General features: G+C 42.9%; 1 pseudogene across 1 annotated transcript; it reads right to left on the reverse strand.

Moving 5' to 3' along the window:
• Positions 1–445: 445 nt before the first annotated feature.
• Positions 446–1,140, reverse strand: LOC308275604 (chromobox protein homolog 1-like; annotated as a pseudogene). The gene has a single exon. The product of its transcript is annotated as a chromobox protein homolog 1-like (transcript).
• Positions 1,141–25,197: the final 24,057 nt, after the last annotated feature.

A 25,197-nucleotide genomic window follows, 5' to 3' on the forward strand; every position in this document is an offset into this window, starting at 1 on the left:
CGTTTCCCATCCTCCCCACCCCGCCCCCCACCCCAAATAAGTAATAGCCAAAACTACACACATGCTACGCTGTCAAAATGCAGTCAACGCTATTGGAAGAAGGCCGTGGGTTGTGGAGATGCTCTTTGAAGATCCACAGTGTCCTTTGCTCCCCCCACACACAACTCTGCAAGTTCTGTTTTTCACAGAAGGCCCTTTCTTTTCCCAGTCAAGTGCAGAACGGGCTGCCTTGGAACACTTCCCCTTCTCCCCTCCACTGGGATGGGTGTGCAAACTATACAGCTTGAAACGGCTTTAAAGCACTTAGGCTGCTGCAGGGCACAGAAACTAGACGGCTCTTCAAAGGACATCTTCTCAAGCCACTTTTTGGTGTCAAGACAAGTAGAACTCCTCCCCTCCCCACCTGAAACCCAGCCAGAGGCGATGGGGCTGGTGCTCAGGAGAGTTAATTCTTGTCATCTTTTTTTGTCGTCATCCTCTGAGGGGTAGGAGTGCCACGTCAGAAGGAGATGACCACCTGCGGGCACTTGACGTTGGCTTCCTCGGCGGGCACCAGGTCGGCCTCATCACAGTTTTTCCATTTCATCAGGAACATGAGCTCTCCACTGGAATCTGTAGCTCCAGTAATCCACCCTGGTTCCAAACCCCGGGCAAAGCCTCGTGGCTTTTCAGACTCTTCTTTCTTCTTCTTTGGTTTGCTCTCCTCTCCCTTATCTTCAGAATCAGCTCTGCGCTTGCCTCCCTCTGACTTATCCGTCTCGTGTGCTGTTTTCTGTGACTGCAGAAACTCAGCAATGAGGTCGGGGCAGTCCAGGTTCTCTTCTGGCTCCCATGGGTTGTCCTCATCTGAGAAGCCCTTCCACTTTAGGAGGTACTCCACCTTGCCCTTCACAACTCTCCGGTTGGGAACTTTTTCTACCACATATTCCTCCTCCTCTTCTTCTAGGACCTCCTCCACTTTCTTCTTGTTTTGTTTTTTTCCCCCCCCGTAGTGCCCGCCAGCTTTCTGGAGTAAAGGGTGACGCTGCTGCAAGTGAAATTCCTCGGGCAGCCTGGGCGGGAGGGACCTGGCACCCTCAGGTTGCATTTCTCCACCGCGGGTCTCGCAATCGTCAGCCCCAGCCACGCACCTTCAAGCATCAAGCCCGCCCCCTCCCAGGTTCCCAAAGTGTTTCTTCTCCAGTCCAACCCCGGAGCCGCTCACCCAACTCCAGAAGCATTGTCTCGCTCTACCCCGGACTGGGACCCCCAACCCCGGTGCTCGGCCCACTGCGACTGAAACACTGAAACGCTTCAAACCACCGCAGGCTGCAGCACGCCGCCCTCCCCACACACTGAGCAGCCCCAGACCCTGCGCCCCCAGCGGGGAGAGGGTGCGGTCTGGGCGCTCCCCGCTGCCGCTCCCCTCCAAATGAGATTTTTAAAAACCATCTAACAAGCCAGGCGTGGTGGCACACCCTTGTAATCCCAGCATTTGGGAGGCTGAGACCGGAGGATCATGGTTTGAAGACAGCTTCACCTACTTAGTGAGGCCCTCTGCAACTTAGTGAGACCCTGTTTCAAAATAAAGAATAAAAAAATAGGGCAGGGGGTGTAGCTCGGAGGTAGAATGCCCCTGGGTTCCACCCCCAGACCTGCAACAAAATAAAACAAAAACCATCTAACAAAACTTTCCCTGGAGCTGAAGTTGTCGTGGCCTGAACTCCTACCACCAGCCCTGGCCCACATAATGGCCTGAACTCCTACCGCCAGCCCTGGCCCACATACAGGCCACCTCTCGAAGCCCCACCTTCATGAGCCCCTTTGAATTGCTGTATGGTCGCCCTTTTTTGCTTAATCGCTCTCTCCCTTCAGATCCTCTTCCTCTGGCTTCCTATCTCCCTTACTTGTCTTTTCTCAGGCATCTCTTTAGGGAACATGCTGACCGATATCTTCCCCAACTTGGGACTGAAGAAGCAGCTCCACACCCGGCAGCCAAGGCCCTTAAGCCAGGAGACCAAATCCTCCTCAAGTCGCTTCAACCAAAGCACCTCCAACCTCGGTGGACTGGGCTTTTTACAGTGATCCTCACCACATCTGCTGCGGCCAAACCGCTGGGGGACCCAGCTGGCGTCATCTTACTCGGCTAAAAAGGGCTCCGCTACAACAAATTCTCTTGTACAATGTCGGGGCCCACTAAGCTCCATTTTTTCTCAGCATAATTCTCTTTAATGTTTTTATTTCAGCAGGCCCACCTTTTATGTCTGGAAATTCACTGTGTACACTACCTATTTGCCCCCCCTCCATAAAACATTGGGCCAACCACAAGGTGGGATCAGTACAGTGCTCTCCCTCTCTGGATGCCAGACAGCCATAAGTATTAAACGCTCTAAAATCTGTTACTGATGCTCCTGACCCAATAGCATGTTTTCCATTTGACCAGACTGAGTCCTTCTTACTGCTGAAAAGGGTGGTATGTGTCTTTCTCAGGGAAAATGCTGTTATTATGTGAATGAATCTGGTCTAATGGAGAAAACTGCTGAAAAGGGTGGTGTATGTCTCTTTCTCAGGAAAAATGCTGCTATTAATAAACCTAGTCTAACAGAGGAAAATGTCTAAATTCTGACCAGGTTAAGGAGAATCTAAAACCATAAAATGGACAGTCTATCTCATATCTGGAAGGGTATCTTCCAAGGCCCAGTAGCTGCTGGGCTCCTTTCCCTACCTCGGACCCCTTCTCATGATTTGCCTTTTCTTTTTAATAGCCTCTTGTCTGCTAAAGTTCATTCAAATGTGCATTACCGAGCTGTCCAGGGTAACCTCTGATCAACTCCCACTGCAGCCATACTCCCACCGCTCACTTCCAATGACCGTACCTCTCCTGGCCAAGGGGCCTCTAACGACAACCCCTCTGACAGCAGAAAGTCGTTATTGACTTGTTCATTGCCCAATATCACCAAAAGGCTAGGATGATAGGTTAGGTCCCTCCCTTCCCCCATGGGACCCCGCAGCAGGGACAGGAAGTGGAACCCTGGAAGCCAGAGCAGAGATGTCATATGACTCCTGATATCATGGGACTAACTCTAGAGGTCACGATACTCATTTCCTCTCTGCCGCACAGCTCTGCAGACTGATCCCAGTACTGGTCTCCAGACCTCAACCGGGAATGACATTTCTTTTAATAAAGAAGGCCTAGTCCCACACTCCTTTGCTGGATTTATTTGCTTTTTGACCCCCAACTCAATTTCAGTGTTACAGGAAGTACGCTGCTGTGAACTGTAATGTGATTTGATAAATCCCTTTTTACCACATCCATGTGCTGAGTTCTGTTACTCTAGTGAATCCTGACCAATAAATACACTTCCCTTCAATTCTCTTTCCATTAGGAAGTCTAATGTTTGACAAAGGCTTGCACTCGGCATTTCTTACATTCATAGGGCTTCTCACCACTATGACTTCCTTGGTGAATGAATTTTCTGGTGTGTAACCAAGTGTGCCCACTGGCTAAAGGCTTTCCCACATTCACTGTGTTCTTAGGGTTTCTGTCCTGTAGGAGTTATCCAATGCTGAGTTAGATCTGAACTTCTCTGGAAAGTTTCCCACACTTGGTACATTTATAAGATTTTTTTTTTTCCTTTTGTGGCCAGTCTCAGTAACTTAGTAAGGCCCTCTGTACCTTAGTAAGACCCTGTTTCTAAATAAAAAATAAAATATTGCTGAGGATGTAGCTCAGAGGTAGAATGCCCCTGCATCCAACCCCTAGCACCAAAAAAAAAAAAAAAAAAGTTTTTCTTCCCTGTGAATTCTCTGTTGTTCAATAAGTTCCAAGTCAGAAGCATATGCTTTTTTATATATAAGTTTCTTCCTAGTACGTATCTCTGATGTTTAAGTTGTGCACCCACTGAAGGATTGTCTACATTCTCGGCCTTTTTGAGGTTTCTCTCCGTTGTGGAGTCTCTGGTGTTCAGTTAGGTGAGAATGCTGCTTGAAGGCTTTTTCACATTCATTACACTTCAAGGGTTTCTCTCTACTGTAAATCCTTTGATGTGTGACAAGGTGTGAACTTCAGTTAAACATATGTCCAGTTGTAACATTCGCAGGGTTTCTCTTGTGTGAATTCTGTGATGTATAGTAAGATCTGAGCTTTGATTGAAGACCTTTCACATTCCTTGCATATGAACGAATTCCCTCTGCTATGAAATCTCATGTGTAGGACAAGGTTTGAGCGTCCCGTAAGGCCTTCCCACATTCTTTACATTCATAGGGATTCTTGCCTGTAAATCCTCTTATGTCTCAGCAGATCAGAGCTCTGGTTGAAGTCTTTTCCACATTCATGACATACTTAAGGTTTTTTCCTGTATGAATTCTCTGATGTTTAAGTTTGAGTGATGGTTAAAGGTTTGTCTACCTTCCTTATATTCATAGGTCTTATTTATATCATGAACTTTCTGAGTCAGTTTTCTGTTTAAAGCTCTGGCCACTGACCTCACATCTCTGGGATATTTATCCTGCAGGAAGTAGTTTTTCTCCATGGCATCTGTGGCCTCTTTCTTCTGCAATGGCTTTCTTGGGGAGGAGATTCTTTTCCCAGAAACCATTCTTTTGGGACGGGAGGTGTCTTACTGCATCCTTCAAGGGGTTAATTCAACGCCTCAATATCAGGACCACTGGTATCAACTAACTCATGTTCTTGGGAAATATGCAGCCCTTGCTGAATCCTTTTCTTCAGAAAAAAATTTATTTTTCAGTACTGGGAGTTGAACCCAGGGATATTCTGCCTCTGAACTATATCCCCCAGCCCTATTTTTATTTTTTATTTTTTGTAGTACAGGGGGTAGAACCCCAGAGCATTCTATCTTCTAGCTACACCCCCAGCCTTATTTTTTATTCTTTATTTTGAAATAGGGTCTCACTGAGTTGCAAAGGGCCTCACTAAGTAACTGAGGCTAGCCACGAACCTGGATCCTTCTGTCTCAGCCTTCCAAATGCTGGGATTACAGTGTGCACCACCATGCCCAGCTCTTATTTTTTATTTTGAAACAGGGTCTCACTAAGTTGAGGGGGGCCTCACTAAGTGGCTGAGGCTGGCCACGAACCTGCGGTCTTCCATCTCAGCCTCTCAAGTACTGGGATTACAAGTGTGCGTCACCATGCCAGCTCAGAAATATCCATCTGTGAATTCCATTGTTTCATCTTATTCTTGGTTTCAGAATCTAAAATGATAAGTATATCATTCTGTATTCCTAAAAAAGAAGGTTGAGATTCAGACCTTGTTGGAGAGACCACAGCTACCACAGGAACGCACACCCTGTTGGTGCGGAAAAGACTTGCCAGGGTGCAGATGGAGGAGGTCTGAGAGGACGGCCTGAAGGGGTGGTGGAAATATTTATTGCAGGGGTGCACAGTTTGGAGCTGGTCCACAGGAAGTGACCTGCTGGGCGGGGAGGAATTCACTGGAAGATGTAGCTGGGCCGGACCTCGTGTACAAGAAATAGCCCACTAGGGTAAGTGCCACTAGGATCCCCAGAAGTTGATTTTCTGGCAGCAATACCAAGAAATACAATTAAAATAGGTAAAAATAGAACAGCACACTGATACCGAGAAGTGGTTCTTTTTTTTTCTTTTCTTTTTTTTTTCCCTATGGACATTCATTTTCTTTCCAGCATTCTCTATAGACAAAGTAAATCTTGTAGCCTGGTGAGGTGGTGCCCGTCTATACTACCAGTACTTTGGAGGCTGAGACAGGAGGATCACAGGTTTGAGGGCAGCCTCACTCCCAGCCCAATTTTATCTTTATTTTGAAACAGAGTCTTCCTAGGTTGATGAGAGCCTCACTATTTGCTGAGACTGTCGGGGTGAGCCCTCAGCTCAGGAACTCAGGATCTGTAGGGTCTTTGGAAAAGATTTCAGCCCACACCAGTCAGAGACGTGAACAGAGTTTTTTTTTTGGGGGGGGAAACGGGAGGAAATACACATTCAAGAGAGAATGCGGGCCCCTCAAGATGAGGAAGGCCTTTTGGGGAGTTCAGGGTTCTCTTCTTAAAGGGGTAGGCTAGAGGAGGTCTGTGAAGATGATCTCAGTCCTGTGGTCCTTAGGCGCTTCCTGGTGGTCTGGTGGTCTGGTTAACCTTAGGGTCCTCAGTCTGACTGGGGTCCTCATTAGCCGATTGACAGATAAGCTGGAATGTCCCAAATTACAGGTTTCTCGAGATGTCGTATTTGTTTTGTTTTCAATGCACAGGGCAATTATAGTTTCTTTTAGTTAACTCTAGGACCTATAGTTTCCCAGGAATTTGGGAGAGTCAGGCCTGGAAAAGAGAACTGGTTTATGGACTAGAGGCTGAAGCACTTCAGCTCCAGGTTGTTTTTTTTTGGGGGGGGGTGTCTGGAGATGGAACCCAGAGGCATTTGATCTCCAAACTATACCCCCTGCCCTATTTTCTATTCTTTATTTTGAAACCAGGTCTCACTGAGTTGCAGAGGGCCTCACTAAGTAGCTGAGGCTGTTCACGAACTGTGATCCTCTGGTCTCAGCCTCCTGAATGCTGGGATTACAAGCGTGCACCACCACGCCCAGCTTTCTAGGTTCTTATATTAAAGTTATATTTTACTTTTCCTTCATGTCTGACTCCTTTCTACCTACTACTTATTTCTCCTATCCTACATCAACACTGTCCTTGAACCTGTGATCCTCCTGTCTCAGCCTCCCAAATACTGTAATTACAAGTGTGTACCACCATAGCCAGTTAGGAGAAATCAAACAATTTCAGAGAAACACTTTTTATCATAACTTTTGTGTGCATATGTTTGCGCTGTTGAGATTCAACTGAGGGCCTCACAGATGCTAAGCAAGGTCACTGATCCGCATCCCCAGCTCTTCTTATTTTTATTTTTAAAATGTTTATTTATTGCCGGGTGCGGTGGCGCACGCTTGTAATCCCCGCGCTTGGGAGGCGGAGACAGGAGGATCGCGCAGGTTCAAAGCCAGCCGTGCTGGCTTAAGAGACCCTGTTTCCAAAATAAAATATATTTTAAAAAAGGTCTGGGAGTGCAGCCCGGAGGTAGAAGTGCTTCCAGGAACCCCAGTACCACCAAAAATAAATAAATAAATAAATAAATAAATAAATAAATAAACAAACAAATAAACAAATAAAATGTTTGTTTGTTTGTTTGTTTAGCCAGGCATGGTGGCGCACACCTGTAACCCCCCACACTTGGGAGGCAGAGACAGGAGGATGGCGCAGGTTCGAAGCCAGCCACGCTGGCTTAAGAGGCCCTGCTTCCAAATTTAAAAAAATGTAAAATAGGTCTGGGAGTGTAGCCCGGAGGTAGAAGGGCTTCCAGTAAACCCAGGACCACCAAAAAAAAAAAGTTTATTTATTTATTTATTTATTAATGGTACTGGAGATTGAACCCAGGGGCATTCTACCTCCAATTTGCTCCTCTAGCCCTATTTTATTTTCATTTTTGAAACAGATTTTCCTTTGTCTAACTACTTGTGGAAGCTGGTCTTGAACCTGTGATCCTCCTGTATCAGCCTCCCAAGTAATGGGATTATAGACATGTGCCACCATACCAGGCTTCTTTTTAAATTTTTATTTAGGAGGACAGCAGGGGCCAAGTCTGCTCAGTATTCATATATTTTTAGTGTTGTATTATTTTGTTGTTGTTGTTGTTGTTGTTGTTGTTGTGTGTGTGTGTGTGATGCTTAATTGCTCTCTTCCCAACCCCTTTTACAAGCTTCTTTCCTTGTTCATATCTACTCTCTTTTCTTCATCCCTTTTCTTTTTTTTCTTTTGTTGTGGTACCGGGGTTCCTGGAAACCCTTCTACCTCCGGGCTACACTCCCAGACCTATTTTATTTTATTTTTTATTTTTTATTTTTTATTTTTTTTAATTTTTTTTAATTTTTTTTATTGGTGCATTATATTCATACAACTTATTGGGGTAAAAAAACTTGTGTGTACAAACATGTACTCATCGCTGATTTAACCCCTACCCAAATCCCACCCCATTCCCTCCCCGTCCCTCCCTCCCTTGCTTGGCTTAGTGATTGACTTCTATATGTTTAAGTACATTGTGAGCTTTAGAGATTTTCCTCTTCCCCCCTCATTTCTTCTCCTTTAGGTTGACTTGTTTGCTCCTCTTTTCTCCCTAACTCTCACATATTAGGGAAAGCATCTGATTTCTTATTTTTTGTGACTGACTAATCTCACTTAGCATAATGTCCTCCAGTTCCATCCATTTCCCTGAAAATGATGTAATTGAGTTTTTTTTTGATGGCTGAGTAAAATTCCATTGTGTACATATCCCATAGTTTTGTAATCCATTCATCTGTTGATGGACATCTTGGCTGGTTCCATAGTTTGGCTATGGTGAATTGTGCAGCTATGAACATAGATACACATGCATTAGTTTGGTAGTTTGGTTTCTTTTCTTTTGGGTAGATACCCAACAGTGGTATTGCTGGATCAAATGGTAGATTTGTTCCCATTCTTCTGAGGATTCTCCATACTGTTTTCCAAAGTGGTTGCACTAATTTGCAATCCCACCAACAATCTCTTAGAGTTCCCACTTCTCCACATCCTCGCCAGCATCTGTTGTTGTTTGTGTTTTGAATGATGGCCATTCTAGTTGGAGTTAGGTGAAATCTCAGGGTAGTTTTGATTTGCATCTCTCTGATTGCCAGTGATGTTGAGCATTTTTTCATGCATTTATTGGCCATTTGAATTTCTTCTTTTGTGAAGTGTCTATTTAGTTCCTTTGCCCATTTTGTTATTGGATGCTTTGTTTTCTTAGTGTTGAGTTTCTTGAGTTCTCTGTATATTCTAGATATTAGACCTCTATCAGTGGTGTAGGTGGCAAAAATCTTCTCCCATTCTGTTGGCTCTCGATTGAGATTCTTGATAGTTTCCTTTGCTGAACAGAAGCTCTTCAGTTTCATGCAATCCCATGTATTGATTCTCCTTTTAATTTGTTGTGCCTTTGGGGTCTTGTTGAGGAAATGTTTGTCTGTGCCTATGTGTTGTAGTGTTGGACCTATGCCCTCTTCAAGGAGCTTCAAAGTCTCTGGTTTAATTTCCAAGTCTTTGATCCATCGTGAGTTGACTTTTGTACAGGGTTTTGAAAAAGTGGGATTAACATCCAATTTTCTGCATATGGTTAACCAGTTTTGCCAACACCATTTGTTGAAGAGGCTATCTTTTTTCCAGTGTATGTTTTTGGCCTCTTTGTCAAAAATCAATTGGCTGAAAGTGTGTGGACTTGTTTCTGGGTCTTCTATTCTGCTCCATTGGTCTATATATCTGTTCTTTTGCCAGTACCATGCTGTTTTTATTACAATGGCTTTGTAGTATAGTTTAAAGTCAGGTATTGTGATTCCTCCTGCGTGGTTTTTGTTGCTGAGAACTACCTTGGCTATTCTGGGCTTTTTGTTATTCCAGATAAATTTAAGGACTGATTTTTCTATGTCTGTGAGGAATGATCTTGGTAGTTTAATGGGCATTGCATTAAATCTGTAGATCACTTTTGGGAGGATGGCCATTTTAATGATATTTATTCTGCCAATCCATGAACATGGAAGGTCTTTCCATCTTCTAAGATCTTCTTCGATTTCTTTTTTCAGTGTTTTATAATTTTCTTTGTAGAGATCTTTTACCTCCTTGGTCAAGTTTATTCCTAGGTATTTTATTTTTTTGTGGGAGATCCTGAGTGGAAGTGTTTTCTGAATTTCTTTTTCAGTGGATTTATGGTTGGTGTACAGGAAAGCTTCTGATTTTTTAAGATTGATTTTTGTATCCAGATACCTTGCTGAATTTGTTGATCAGTTCTATAAGCCTTTTGGTTGAGTTTGTTGGGTTTTCTAAATATAGTATCATGTCATCTGCAAATAGTGAAAGCTTAAGTTCTTCTTTTCCTATTTGTACTCCTTTGATTTCCTTTTCTTGCCTTATTGCTCTGGCTAGAGTCTCTAGTAATATATTGAAGAGAAGTGGTGATAGTGGACATCCTTGTCTCGTTCCAGTTTTTAGGGGAAATTCTTGAAGTTTTTCCCCATTTAATATGAATTTGGCAGTGGGCTTATTTAGATTGCCTTAATAGTGTTGAGATATGTTCCTTCTATTCCAATTCTCTGCAGTGTTTTTATCATAAATGGATGTTGAATTTTATCAAATGCTTTTTCAGCATCTATTGAGATGATCATGTGGTTTTTGTCTTTGATTCTGTTTATATGATGAATTACATGGATTGATTTTCGTATATTGAACCAGCCTTGCATCCCTGGGATGAACCCTACCTGGTCATGGTGAATGATTTTCTTGATGTGGTTTTGAATGCGTGTTGCTAGTATTTTGTTTAATAGTTTTGCATCCAAGTTCATCAGAGATATAGGCCTGTAGTTTTCCTTCCTTGAACTGTCTTTATTCGGTTTGGGTATTAGTGTGATGTTGGCTTCATAGAATGTATTTGGGAGAGTCCCGGTTTTTTCTATTTCCCGAAATAGTTTGAGTAGTATTGGGATTAGTTCTCCTATAAAGGTTTTATAGAATTCACTTGGGAAGCCATCTGGTCCTGGGCTTTTCTTTGATGGTAAGCTCTTTATTGCTATTTCAATCTCTTTGATTGTTATTGGTTGGTTTAAGTGTTCTATCTCTTCTTGACTCAGTTTAGGAAGGTTGCATTTATCTAGGAAGTTGTCAATTTCCTCCAGATTTTCCATTTTGTTGGAGTATAGTTTTTCAAAGTAGTTTCTGATAATCCTCTGGATTTCTACGCTGTCAGTAGTAATGTCTCCTTTTTCATCCCTTATCTTCATAATTTGGGTTGATTCTCTCTTTTTTTTAGTTAGGTTGGCTAGTGGTTTATCAATCTTGTTAATTTTTTCAAGAAACCAGCTTTTGGTTTTGTTGATTTTCTGTATTTTTTTTTATTCTCTATTTCGTTAATTTCTGCTCTAATTTTAATAATTTCCTGTCTTCTGCTGGCTTTGGGGTTCAATTGTTCCTGCTTTTCAAGGGCTTTGAGGTGTGTCATAAGGCTATTTATTTGAAGATTTTCTGTTTTTCTTATGTGAGCACTCAGTGCTATAAATTTTCCTCTTAATGCTGCCTTCAAAGTGTCCCAGAGGTTTTGATATGTTGTTTCTTTATTTTCATTTGTTTCTAGAAATTTCTTGATTTCACCTCTTACATCTTCTATGACCCATTCTTCATTCAAAAGTGTGGTGTTCAGTCTCCACATGTTTATGTTGTTTCTCTGGGTCTTCTTATAGTTGATTTCTAGTTTCATTCCATTATGGTCTGAAATGACACAGGGAAGTATGTAACATTTTTTAAATTTGCTAGTGCTCATTTTGTGTCCCAGGATGTGATCTATTTTGGAGAAGGTTCCATGAGCAGCTGAGAAAAATGTAAACTCTGCTGTAGTTGGGTGAAATATTCTATATGTGTCCAACAGGTCCATTTGGTTAATGGTGTTCTTTAGTTCTGAGACATCTTTACTGACCCTTTGTCTGGAAGATCGGTCTAGTATTGTGAGAGGTGTGTTGAAGTCTCCCAGTATTATTGTGTTGGGATTTATGTGTGACTTCATGTCACAAAGAGTTTGATTTATGAAAGTAGCAGCCCCTATGTTTGGGGCATAGATGTTGATTATTGTTATTTCCTCTTGCTGGACTATTCCTTTTACCAGTAAAATGTGACCTTCTTTGTCTCTTCTAATAAGTTTGGGTTTGAAGTCTAACTTGTCTGATATCATAGTTGCTACTCCTGCTTGTCTTCTTGTACCATTAGCATGGATTACCTTGCTCCAGCCCTTTACCTTGAGTTTGTTCCTATCTTTACTTGTAAGGTGTGTTTCTTGTAAGCAGCAGATGGATGGATTCTGGCTTTTAATCCATTTTGCCACTTTATGTCTTTTTATTGGGGAGTTGAGGCTGTTTACATTCAGTGTGATTATAGAGAGATAATTTTTAATTCCCAACATGTTAAGATCTTATTTCTGCTTGAGATACTGTTTATTCTTCTTTGCTTAGTTGTCTGCTGGATGGGAATTCTTGTTTCTTTGGTTCTGGCATGTATTACCCATTTCCTCTTTGCAGTTAATCTCCTTGAGTATTTTCTCTAGCGCTGGTTTTGAAGACATAAATTCCTTCAGTTGCTGTTTGTCATGGAAGCTTCTTATTTCCCCATCTAATTTGATGGATAGTTTTGCTGGGTAGGAAATTTTTGGCTGGAAGTTGTTTTCTTTCAGAGTTTGGAATATGTTCCTCCAAGCCCTTCTGGCTTTCATAACTTGGTTTGGGAAGTCTGGAGTGATTCTAATTGGTTTGCCTCTGAATGTCACGTGGCCTTTTGTTTTTGTTGCCTTTAAGATTCTCTCCTTGGCTTCCACATTAGTCATTTTGACAATTATGTGGCGTGGGGATCCTCTTCTCTGATCCTGTCTAAAGGGAGTTCTATAAGTTTCTTGGACCTGTGTATCGACTTCTTGCTCTATGTTTGGAAAATTTTCTGCTATTACTTCCTTGAAGAGATTGTTGATCCCTTTGGTTTCACCTTCTTTTCCCTCCTCTATTCCAATTATTCTTAGGTTAGCTCTCTTGAAATGGGCCCATATTTCTTCAATGTCAGATTCCTGCTGTCGGGTTTTTTTTTTCTAAATTAGAAACTATGCGTTCATTTTTTGAATGATCATCTTCAAGAAGCGAGATTCTATTCTCCATGTGGTCTAATCTGTTGTTTATACTTTGAATTGAAGCCTTTACTTCATTAATTGCATTCTTTATCTCTTTTTGACTCTCTCTAAATTCTTTTCGAAAGTCCTCTATTATTTCTAAAGTTATTTTCCTAATTTGATCTTCTAGAGATCTTTGGATTTCTGTGTTATCAGATTCTGATGTTGTGGGGTTGTTGGCATTCACTGCTCCATTGTTATTTCTCTTTCCCATGGTTTTGGAAGTTTGTGCCTTCTCTGGGTTCTTCCCTGAGTCACTACGAGTTCACTTAAGATGCTCTGGATCTCGTGTCTGTGGTATCTCAGTCACCACTACTCCTTTACTGGGTTGTATCACAAAGTCTCAGACCCAGGGAGTCAATCAAGGCTGCTTAGACCGTGGGGGGTGCCAAGTTGGGCGTTCTCCAGTGGGGAGTTGTGACTATGGTATGATATCTCTGCCACTGCCACTCCCCCACTGGGCTGCACTGCTAAAATCTCCGACCCAGGGAGACTATCTGAGCAAGTCACTGGGAGTGCAGTACTGGGATTTCTCCCCTAGGGGCCGCAATTTGACTCACGGTTGTTGAGTGCGCTGATGGAGCTGTAGTGAACTCGGTGGATTCGCTGCTGCCGCCACTGGCAATATGGCACCACTGCCACGCCCTCGGCCGTGATGCGGCGTATTTCTTCTCTGGTTTTGAACTCCGCTCTGAGTCCTTGCCAGTTGTGCTGTGCCCGGCCCTTGGGAGCTTTAGATGTTCCCTGCACCAACAAAACTGCTGACTGCCGCCCGGCTGTTCAGCACCTGCTCACCTCGGCTCACTGTCCACCCCTCCTCTCAGGCGCCTGGTGGCTGGTTGAGTGGGTTGGTCTAGGGCCATCCGGTGAACTCACCGCTGCCGCCAGCAGTAAGATGCTGCTTCTGCATCCTAGGCCGCGAGGCCAGAGTACCTCCTCTCTGGATTTGATCTCTGTTTTGAGTCTCCCTCCTCTCTGGAGCCTGGTGCTGCTAGGGGAGATGTAGGCCGCACCGCTCCGGCCACTCTGCGCCGCGGCTCTGGCTGCTCCGCACCATGGCTCTAGCCGCTCTGGCTGTTCCGGCCGCTCTGCACCGCGGCTCTGGCTGCTCTGCACTGCGAGTCTGGCCACTCCGGCTGTTCCGCGACGCGGCTCTGGCTGCTCCGGCTGCTCTGGCCGCTCTGCTCGGCTGCTCTGGCTGCTCCACTCAGCTGTTCTGGCCGCTCCGCTCTGGCTGCTCCAGCCGCTCCACTCTGCGGCTCCGGCCACTCCGCGCCGCCACTCCAGCCAATCCGCGCTGCAGCTGTGGCTGCTCCGGCTCTTCTGGCCGCTCCGCTCGGCTGCTCTGGCTGCTCTGCTCGGCTGCTCTGAACCGCGGCTTCGGCTGCTCTGCACCGCGGGTCTGGCCAGTCTGGCCGCTCAGGCAGTTCCGCGATGCGGCTCTGGCTGCTCCGGCTGCTCAGGCCGCTCCGCTCCGCGGCTCCCCCAAATCTGCGCTGTGGCTCTGGCCGCTCCGCGCCACGCGGGCACGGCACTTCGGGCTGGTTTTTTTTCCGGTGTCTTGATTTTCCAGCCCTTTTTCTCTGTCCCTTGTATTTACCGTTTTTATTTCTTTGCTGGTGGTGTTTTCTGGCTCTGAAAGGCGCTGGTTTTGTGGTAGTAGAGTTGGATTGTTAGCGGGACTTGTAAGTGCCGCTTTCCTCCGTCGCCATCTTCCTGGAAGTCCCCAGACCTATTTTATATTTTTATTTGGAAACAGGGTCTCTTTAGCCAGTATGGCTGGCTTTGAACCTGGGAGATCCTCCTGTCTCTGCCTCCCAAGTGTGGGGAATACAACCGTGTGCTACCACGCCTGGCCCTATTTTATACTTTATTTGGAAACAGGGTCTCACTAAGTTGCTGAGAGCCTCACTAAGTAGCTGAGGCTGGCTTCGAACCTGTGCGATCCTCCTGTCTCTGCCTCCCAAGTGCGGGGATTACAAGCGTGCGCCACCACGCCCGGCCTTTTGTTTTCTTTTCTTTGTCTTGTATTAAATTCACTTCATATCACTATACCAAATACTCTATATGGGTTACTAGAATCCTACTACATATTGACAATCTCTAATATCTACAAATACTATCTTACCAAACTCAAACTTTCATTCTGGTCAATCCTCTCTGCTAGTTGGCCCTGCTCTTACACTTACCGCTTCATCACCTTCCTCCTCACTCAACCTTCACCACTGAACACAACACAACTTGCCCTTGTATATACCAGCTGACACCTACAGAGTGAGAGAAAGCTATCAAAAACAACAGAGATACAAATCTAAGAAACCTGAAGTTAAAACTCAAAATGTTAGGAATTATAAATCATCTCTCAAAAATCACACTGAACATGAATGGCCTCAACTCCCCAATGAAAAGACATAACGTGGCAAAACAAATAAAAAACCAGAATCCATCTACATGGTGCCTGTAAGAAACACACCTTACAAGTAAAGATAGTCACAAACTAAAGGTGAAGGGCTGGAGCAAGGTAATCCATGCCAATGGAATTCGAAGACAAGCAGGAGTAGCAACTATGATATCAGACAAATTAGACTTCAAGTCCAAGCTTATCAGAAGAGACAAAGCAGGCCGGGCGTGGTGGCGCATGCTTGTAATTCTCGCACTTGGGAGGCGGAGACAGGAGGATCGCGCATGTTCGAAACCAGCCCCGCTGGCTTAAGAGAACCTGTTTCCAAAAATAAAAAAGTATAAAATAGGTCTGGGAGTATAACCCGGAGGTAGAAGGGCTTCCAGGAACCCCAGTACCACACACACACACACACACAAAAAAGAAGAGACAAAGCAGATCATATTTTTACTGGTAAAAAGAAAAATCCAGCAAGAGGAAATCACGATAGTTAACATTTATACCCCAAACATAGATGCAGCCACTTTCATAAAATAAACTCTGTGACATTAAGTCACACATAGATCCCAATACAATAATACTGAAGGACTTTCATACTCCTCTCACATTGATAAACCAATCTTCTAGACAAAAGGTCAGTAAAAATGCCTCAGACCTAAAAAAGAAACCATCATAAACCAAATGCACTGATTAGACACATATAGAATATTTCACCCAACTACAGCAGAGTTCACATTTTCTCAGCTGCTCATGGAACCTTCTCCAAAATAGACCACATCCTGGGCTACAAAGTGAGCACTAGCAAATTTTTTAAAATGTGACATAATCCCCTGCATCTTTTCAGATCACAATGGAATGAAATTAGAAATCAACTATAAGAAGACCCAGAGTAACCACATAACTTGTGGAGACAACACCACACTGCTGAATGAGGAATGGGTAATTAGTAAGTAAGGGGTGAAATTAAGAAATTCCTAGAAAAAAATGAAACTAGAGATACAACATATCAAAACTGGAGGCAGTATTAAGAGGAAAATTCATAGCACTGAGTGCTCACATAAGAAGAACAGAAAATCACCAAATAAATAACCTAATTACATATCTCAAAGCCCTTGAAAAACAGGAACAGTCTAATCCCAAAGCCAGTAGAAGGCAGGAAATTATTAAAATCATAGCAGAAATCAATGAATTAGAGAATAAAAGAATTATTCAACAAAACCATCAGACTCGGTAGTGCATGCCTGTAATCCCAGCACTTGGGACGCTGAGACAGGAGGATGGTGCAGGTTTGAAGCCAGCCTCAGATACTTAGTGAGGCTCTCAGCAACTTAGTGAGACCCTGTTTCAAAATAAAATACAAAAGCCGGGTGTCGTGGCGCACGCTTGTAATCCCAGCATTTGGGAGGCTGAGAGGAGGATCGCAGTTCACGGATAGCCTCAGCTACTTAGTGAGGCCCTTTGCAACTTGGTGATACCCTGTTTCAAAATAAAGAATAAAAAAATAGGGCTGGGGTTGTTGTAGCTCAGCGGTAGAATGCTCGTGGGTTCCATCCCTAGTACTGCTAAATTAATTAATTAATTAATTAAAAAATACAAAAAACTGGGTTCCAACCTTAGTACCAAAAAAAGTAAAGAAAAAAGAAAGAAAATAAATAAACCAAAAGCTGGTTTCTCAAAAATAAATAATAAATAAACAAGATGGATAAACCATTAGCCAATTTAACAAAAAAGAGAGAGAAGTAATCCAAATTATTAAAATAAGAGATGAAAAATTAGATATTACCACCAACAGCATAGAAATTCAGAGGATTATCAGAAACTACTTTGAAAAACTATACTTCAGTGAAATGGAAAATGTAGAAGAAATTGACAATTTTCTAGACACATACAACCTTCCTAAATTGAATTAAGAAGATATAGAAAATTTAAACTTACCAACAGCAATCAGAGAGATTGAAATAGCAATAAAAATCCTATCATCAAACAAAAGCCCAGGACCAGATGGTTTCCCAAGTGAATTCTATAAAACCTTTATAGAAGAGCTAATCCCAGTACTCCTCAATCTATTCAGTGAAATAGAAAGAAATGGGACTCTCCAAATACATTCTACAAAGCCAACATCACATTAATAGCAAAACCAAATAGAGACAGCTCAAGAAAACTATAGGCCTATATTGTTGATGAACTTAGATGCAAAACTGCTAAACAAAATGCTAGAAACATGCATTCAAAACCACATCGAGGGATTCATACATCATGACAAAGAAGGGTTCATCCCAGGGATACAAGGCTGGTTCTACATACAAAAAACAATCCATGTAATTCATCACATAAACAGAACCAAAGACAAAAATCACAAGATCATTTCAATAGATGCTGAAAAAGCATTTGAAAAAAATCTAACACTCATTTATGCTAAAAGCACTGCAGAGAATCAGAATAGAAGGAACATATCTCAATATCATAAAGGCAATATACAATAGGCCCACAGCCAACATCATATTAAGCGGAGAAAAACTGCAAGAATTCCCCCTAAAAACAAGAACAAGACAAGGGTGTCCATTATCACCACTTTTTTTCAATATATAATTTGAGACTCTAGCCAGAGAAATAAGGTAAGAGAAGGAAATCAAAGGAGAACAAATAGGAGAAGAACTAAAACTATCTCTATTTGCAGGTGATACAATACTATATTTAGAAGACCAAACAAACTCAACCAAAAAGCTTATAGAACTGATTAACAAATTCAGCAAAATCCATCTTAAAAAATCAGAAGCTTTCCTGTATGCCAACCATAAATCCACTGAAAAAGAAATCCAGAAAACACTTCCAATCAGGGTATCCCACAAAAAATAAAATACTTAGGAATAAAATTAACCAAGGGGGTAAAAGACCTCTACAAAGAAAATTATAAACACTAAGAAAAGAAATCAAAGAAGACCTTAGGAAATAGATTTCCTCTGTTCTTGGAAGGGCAGAATAAATTTCATTAAAATGGTCATATTTCCAAAAGTGATCTACAGATTCAACACAATACCCCCATTAAATTACCAACGACATTCTTCACAGACATAGAAAAATCGGTCCATAAATTCATTTGGAACAACAACAAACCCAGAATAGCCAAAGTAGTTCTCAGCAACAAGAACCATGCAGGAGGTATTACAATACCTGACTATACTACAAAACCGTAGTAATAAAAACAGCATGTTGTTGGCACAAAAACATAAAGACCAATGGAGCAGAATAGACGACTCAGAAACAAATCACACACTTATGGCCCCAAATTGATTTTTTACAATTAAGAATTGATTTTTGACAAAGGGGCCCAAAACACATACTGGAATAAAGATAGCCTCTTCTCTCCCTTTCTCCCCCCTTCCCTTCTTCCATAATATTCTTAGGTTCTAGGCATTGAGGAAACAAAAGGGAGCAACAATGGAGTGAAAAAAGTCATGGATTTTTTTTTCTTTGTTAAGGAGCAAATATTTGAGTCGTTACTATCCACAGAAATACTGCTATTTTTCTGCATGTAGTTTCAAAAAACGTCTCTTGAGCTGGGTATGGTGGCACATACTTGTAATCCCAGTGCTTGGGAGACAGACAGGAGGACTGCAGTTGGCACACAGCCTCAGCTACCTAATGAGGCCCTCTGCAACAGAGTGAGACCCTGCTTCCAAACAAAGAATAAAAACAGGGCTGGGGGTGTATCTCGGAGTTAGAATGACCCTGAGTACCATCCCCAGTACTGCAAGGGGGAAAAAGTCTCTCACCATATAAATCAGAGACCAAACAAAACCAAAAAGAGGAAAGAAATAAAAACATCTTTTTTGGTACTGGGGATGGAACTCAGGAGCATTCTATCTCTGAGCTACACCCTCAGCCCTTTTCTTTCCTTCCTTCCTTTATTCTTTTTTCCCCTTCCTTCCTTCCTTCCTTCCTTCCTTCCTTCCTTCCTTCCTTCCTTCCTTCCTATAGCATCTCATGCAGACCTTGAGAAAGCTTGGTCAGGGGACTCACAAGAGCGTAAATCCCCCATGAAGTATGTCTAGCATTTTCTTCTTTAAAAAATTATTTTAGGAGCCGGGTGTGGTGGCGCACGCTTGTAATCCCCGCGCTTGGGAGGCAGAGACAGGAGGATCGCGCAGGTTCGAAGCCAGCCGCGCACGCTGGCTTAGGAGACCCTGTTTCCACACAAAAAAGTTTAAAAATAGCCGGGCGTGGTGGCGCACGCTTGTAATCCCCGCGCTTGGGAGGCAGAGACAGGAGGATCACGCAGGTTCGAAGCCAGCCGCGCGTGCTGGCTTAGGAGACCCTGTTTCCAAAAATGAAAATGTAAAAAAAATAGGTCTGGGAGTGTAGCCCGGAGGTAGAAGGGCTTCCAGGAACCCCAGTACCACCAAAAAAAAAAAAAAAAAAAAAAAAAAAGTTTAAAAATAGGTCTGGGAGTGTAGCCCAGAGGTAGAAGGGCTTCCAGGAACCCCAGTACCACCAAAAAAAAATTTTTGGATTAATATGTATAATTGAAATTTTTTTTTTTTTTTTTGGTGGTACTGGGGTTCCTGGAAGCCCTTCTACCTCCAGGCTACACTCCCAGACCTATTTTTTACATTTTCATTTTGGAAACAGGGTCTCCTAAACCAGCGCGCGCGGCTGGCTTCGAACCTGCGCGATCCTCCTGTCTCTGCCTCCCAAGCGCGGGGATTACAAGCGTGCGCCACCATGCCCGGCCTATAATTGAAATTTTATGTATAAGCATTATAACTAAAATTGATGGGCAGCGGCTTGTGAGAGACTCAGGCAGCAAAGATTATTTTTTCCCAAAGATAAAGTTTGGGCCAATGATTAAGTTCAAACTGACTTTAGTTTGGGCCAATATATAAGATTAAGTTCAAGCTGGCCTTGTGATGAGACAAAGCTTACTTTCTATGATTATTTAAATATCTGACACCCTGCCCTGAAGGCTTTTTCTGTCCTTGAAGTTCCTGTTTGCATGACTATAAAGATTGTAACAAATCCTGCAAGAAAGGAGCAAGTAAGAATAAGAAAGAATTAAGAAGTAAGAGAGAAGCTGGAGACGCTTCCATCAGAATAAAGTTCGAGAAACTGCCGTCTGGTCTTGTGTGACAGTGTCTTCTCTCTCACGACCTCGACTCTTCTCTCACCAACACATGAACCTCGACTCTTGCTAGGGCTGGACCCCGGCACTTCCTTCCTTCCTTCCCTTTCTTTCTTCCTTTCCTTTCCTTTCCCTTCCCTTCTCCTTCCTTCTTTCCTTCCTCCCTCCCTTCCTTCCTTCCTTCCTTCTTCCTTTCTTTCTTTTTTTTCTGCGATACTGGAGATCAAACCCAGAGGTATTCTACCTCCACACTATACCCCAGCCCTATTTTATTATTTATTTTGAAAAGGGGTCTCACTAAGTTGTGGAGGGCCTCACTAAGTAGTTAAGGCTGTCCTTGAACCTTCAATCCTTCTGTCTCCGTCTCCCAGGCACTGGGATGACAAATGTGCACCACCACGTCTGCCTTCTTCTTTATTTTGAAATAGAGCCTCTGTAAGCTCCAGAGGGCCTCACTAAGTTGCTGAGGCTGCTCTTGAACCTGCGATCCTCCTGTGTCAGCCTCCCAAGTACTGGGATTACAAGTGTGTGCCACCACACCCGAGTTCAAAATATCCTTAAATGAAGAAAGTAATCTAATAACTTGTTTTAACCATTGGTTTTGCTCTTTGGTTTGTGAAATATTAACAATTTTACCTAAATTATTTTAAGAAAATCTTCTAATGTACATGCTTACTACAGGGCTAAGAAAGAGGTCTATATTGGTGATTTAATTTCTAGAAAGTAAATGGCTTAATTTAAATTTTTGTTCCAATTACAAAATATTCCCAAACAAAATATGGGTGAATAATGAGAGCCTCTCCCACCCCCAATGCTATGGATCTAACCCAGGGCTGAGCAAACACTCTACCACTTAGCAATAAGTACCCCAAGCCTTTTTTCTTAGCAAAGGCCATTTTGCCAGTGATATGTTGACTTAATGTGCCACTAGGAGGCAGTGGTGAACAACTCATGGTTCTAAACTGTTGTGAGTGTGTGTGTGTGTGTGTGTGTGTGTGTGTGTGTGTGTGTGTGTTGTGTTGGGATGGAACCCAGAGTTTGTTATTTGGAAACAGGGTCTTGGTAAGTTGCTGAGAGCCTTGCTAAATTCCTGAGGCTGGCTTCAAATCCACAATCACCCTGTCTCAGCCTCCCAAGTAATGGGATTATAGGCAAGCACAACCATGCTCATCTCAAGACACCTTAAATGTACCTTTTAGAAAACAGAAAAATAAGCACCTCCTAGTTATGCAAGAATCACATGGTCTTTCTCCATTCCTACTCTGTGAACTAATAGTTTACATCTGTGAAAAGATGTCTGCAAACTAGTGTTAAAAAAGATTACAAAAGTCAAGTATGGTGGTACATACTTGTAACCGCAGACATGTAATAATATAATTGTTGACAGTAGAAACAAATATGAATATCAAGATGTTTTCTATTAAACCAGACATGAAAGAGATTTGCAAAAAGTAACACACAGTGACACTCTGCTCTCTAGTTTTTTTTTTTTGTTTGTTTGTTTTTGTGGTACTGGGGTGGAACACAGGGGCTTTCTACCTCCGGGCTATACTCCCAGACCTATTTTATACTTTATTTGGAAACAGGGTCTCAGTCTCACTAAGTTGCTGAGAGCCTCACTAAGTAGTGAGGCTGGCTTCAAACCTGTGTGATCCTCCTGTCTCAGCCTTACAAGTGCGGGGATTACAAGTGTGCACCACCACGCCCAGCTCGCTCTCTAGTTGTTTTGGTTTGGAAAAGTATACAGTTCCTTTAAAAAAATGTTACTTATGTTAACATGTAATGAGTTTATTGTTAATTAATTAATTAACCAATTAATTAATTTGGGTACTGGGTATCGAGCCCATGGGACATTTTACTTCCAATCTGCACCCCTAGAATCTTTTTTTTTTTTTTGGTGGCACTGGGGGTGGAACCCAGAGGCTTTCTACCTCCAGGCTATACTTCCAGACCTATTTTATATTTTATTAGAAACAGGGTCTCACTAAGTTGCTGAGAGCCTCACTAAGTAGCTGAGGCTGGCTTCGAACCTGTGTGATCCTCCTCTTTTTAATTTATTTTTGTAGTATTAGAAATTGAACCCAGGGGCATTCTTCCTCTAAGCTACACCCCCAGCTCTTTTGTTACTTTCTATTTTGAAACAGGGTATCGTTAGGTGGCTGAGAGCCTTACTCAGTTGCTGAGACTTTCCTCAAACCCTTGTTCCTCCTGTCTTAGCCTCCCAAGTGCTGGCATTACAGGCATGTGCCACCATGTCTGGCTTGAACTAAATATTTTAAAACTTTCTCAGTTTTAATTTCTATTCTCCATGTGGTCTAATTGATTGTTTATAGTTTGAATTGATGCCTTTACTTCAATGATTGCATCCTTTATTTCTTTTAGACACTCTCTAAATTTTTTCGAAGCTCCTGTGTTATTTCTACAGTTATATTCCTGATTTGATCTTCTGGAGATCTCTGAATTTCTTTGTTATCAGGTTCTGATATTGTGGTGTTGTGGGCATTCATTTCTCCATTGCTATTCCTCTTTCCCATGATTTCAGAAGTTTGTGACTTCTCTGGGTTCTTCCCTGGGTCACCACAACTTCACTTAGGGTGCTCTGGATCTCAAGTCTGTGGTAATCTCAGTCACCACTACTTCTTTACTGCGTTGTATCGCAAAGTGTCAGACCCAGGGAGTTAATTGAGACTGTGTGATACCGTGGGGGTGCCGGGCTGGGCGTTTTCCCATGGGGAGCTGAGACTAGGATGTGGTATCTCTGCCACCGATACTCCTTCACTGGGTTGGACTGCAAAATCTCAGACCCAGAGAGATTATCAAAGCTGCGCAAGTCCCTGGGGTGCAGTGCTGGGATTTCTCCTCTAGGGGCCGCAATTTCACTTACGGTTGTTGAGTGCGCTGATTTGGAGCTGTCACCGGCGTGGTGAACTTGCCTCCGCTGCTGGCAATATGGTGCCGCTGCCATGCCCTCGGCCGTGAGGCTGGCATATTTCTTTTCTGGTTTTGAGCTCCATTCTGAGTCCCTGGAAGGTGTGAAGAGCTTGGCCACTGGGAGTTTTAGATGTTCATTGTGCTGAAAGAACTGCTGAATTACACCCGAATGATCCGCAGATACTCACTTCAGCTCCTTGTTTACCTTTCCTCTCTGGAGTCTGGTGCTGTGAGGCAAGATGGTGTCAGCGCGGCTCCGCCACTGCAATGCAGGCAGGTTTCTTTTCTGGTCTCTGGTTGTTCTTCTAGTTATTTTTTTCTCTGTCCTTTGTATTTACAGTTTTTATTTCTCTGCTGATAGTGTTTTCTGGCTATGAAAAGCGCTAATTTTGTGGCAATAAGGATTGAGTGTTAGCAGGACCCATAAATGCTGCTTTTCTCGGTTGCCATCTTCCCAGAAGTCATCAGTTTTAATTTCTAATAAGGTAAATATCAGTAGATATCTTATACATAAACAAAATCTCGTTGGTGTCCTCCATCTCTCTCTTTCACTCTTTTTTTCCCCATGATAGACAGGTAATGAGCCACCAGGGCAACAAGGTTTGAAGAGGATGCATCTCACAGAATGATGTGAAAACTCAGTCATTGTGCTTAGGAACCACAGAACCATCTCCGCCATCATTGTGTGTGTGTGTGTGGGGGGGGGTTTACTGGAGACTGAACCACCAGGGGCGCTCTACCACTGAGCTACATCCCCGGCCCATTTATTTATTGGTACTGGGGCTTGAGCCCAGGGTCGTCTTCCTCCAAACTACACTCCCAGACCTTTTTATTTTTTATTTTTTATTTTGAAGCAGGGTTTTGCTAAGTTCCTGAGGCTGGCCCCAAGCCTTTAATCCTCCTGCCTCAGCCTTCTAAGTACTGGCATTATAGGTGTGCACTACCATGCTTGGCTCTATTTTTTATTTTGAGACCAGGTCTCATTAAATTCTCCAGGCTGGCTTTAAACTTGCAAATCCTTCACCTCAGCCCCCCCAAGTAGCTGGCATTACAAGTGTGAGCCATGGCACCTCGCTTTTAAGAGTGTAACGGGGTCCTAGTACTGAATGGTTTGAGATCAATTGTTCTAGGGTATGTTCCTGAAGTAGAATTGCTGGGTCATAGGCATCCACAATTTCAGTTTTACTAGGTATTGCCAAATTGCTCTCTGAAGTGGCTAAGCTAACTTCTTCTTCTTCTTCTTCTTCTTCTTCTTCTTCTTCTTCTTCTTCTTCTTCTTCTTCTTCTTCTTCTTCTTTTTATTTTTCAGTACTGGGCATGGAACCCAGGGGCATTCTACCTCCGAGCTACACCCACAGCCCCTATTTTTTTTTCTTTCTTCTTTTTTTCTTTCTTTTTTTTTTTTTTTTTTTTTTTGCAGGTCTGGGGATGGAACCCAGGGGCATTTAACCTCCAAGCTACACCCCCTGTCCCATTTTTTATTCTTTATTTTGAAACAGGGTCTCACTGAGTTGCAAAGGGCCTCACTAAGTAGCAGAGGCTGTCCATGAACCGTGATCCTCCTGTCTCAGCCTCCCTAATGCTGGGATTACAAGTGTGTGCCACCACACTGGCTTAAAGCTAACTTCTTTTTAAAAAGTTATATACTCTTGCTGGATGTAGTCGCACACAGATGCACCCCAGCCTTTATGTTTATTTTTAATGTACTCAGAGGAAGTAGCTTTTTGAGGGTTAACATCAAGAGTATCGGAAATTTTATTTTTGTTTGGTGGCTCATGGGAGGTCGAAGAATACAAGTTATGCAAATAAATGTATTTTTTACACATTAGGGGAATTTCATTATTCTCTCTCTCTCTCTGTGGTATTAGAGATAGAACCCAGGAACATTCTACCTCTGAGCTATACCTTCAGTGCTATTTTATTTTTTATTTGAAAACAGGGTCTCACTGAGTTGTGGAGGGTCTCACAAGGTTGTTGAGGCTGGCTGTGAACCTGCAGTTCTCTTGTCTCAGCTTCCCAAGTACGAGGATTA

Source organism: Muscardinus avellanarius (genome assembly GCF_963383645.1).
Source record: "Muscardinus avellanarius genome assembly, chromosome: 16".
In the NCBI taxonomy this organism is placed as follows: Eukaryota; Metazoa; Chordata; class Mammalia; order Rodentia; family Gliridae; genus Muscardinus; species Muscardinus avellanarius.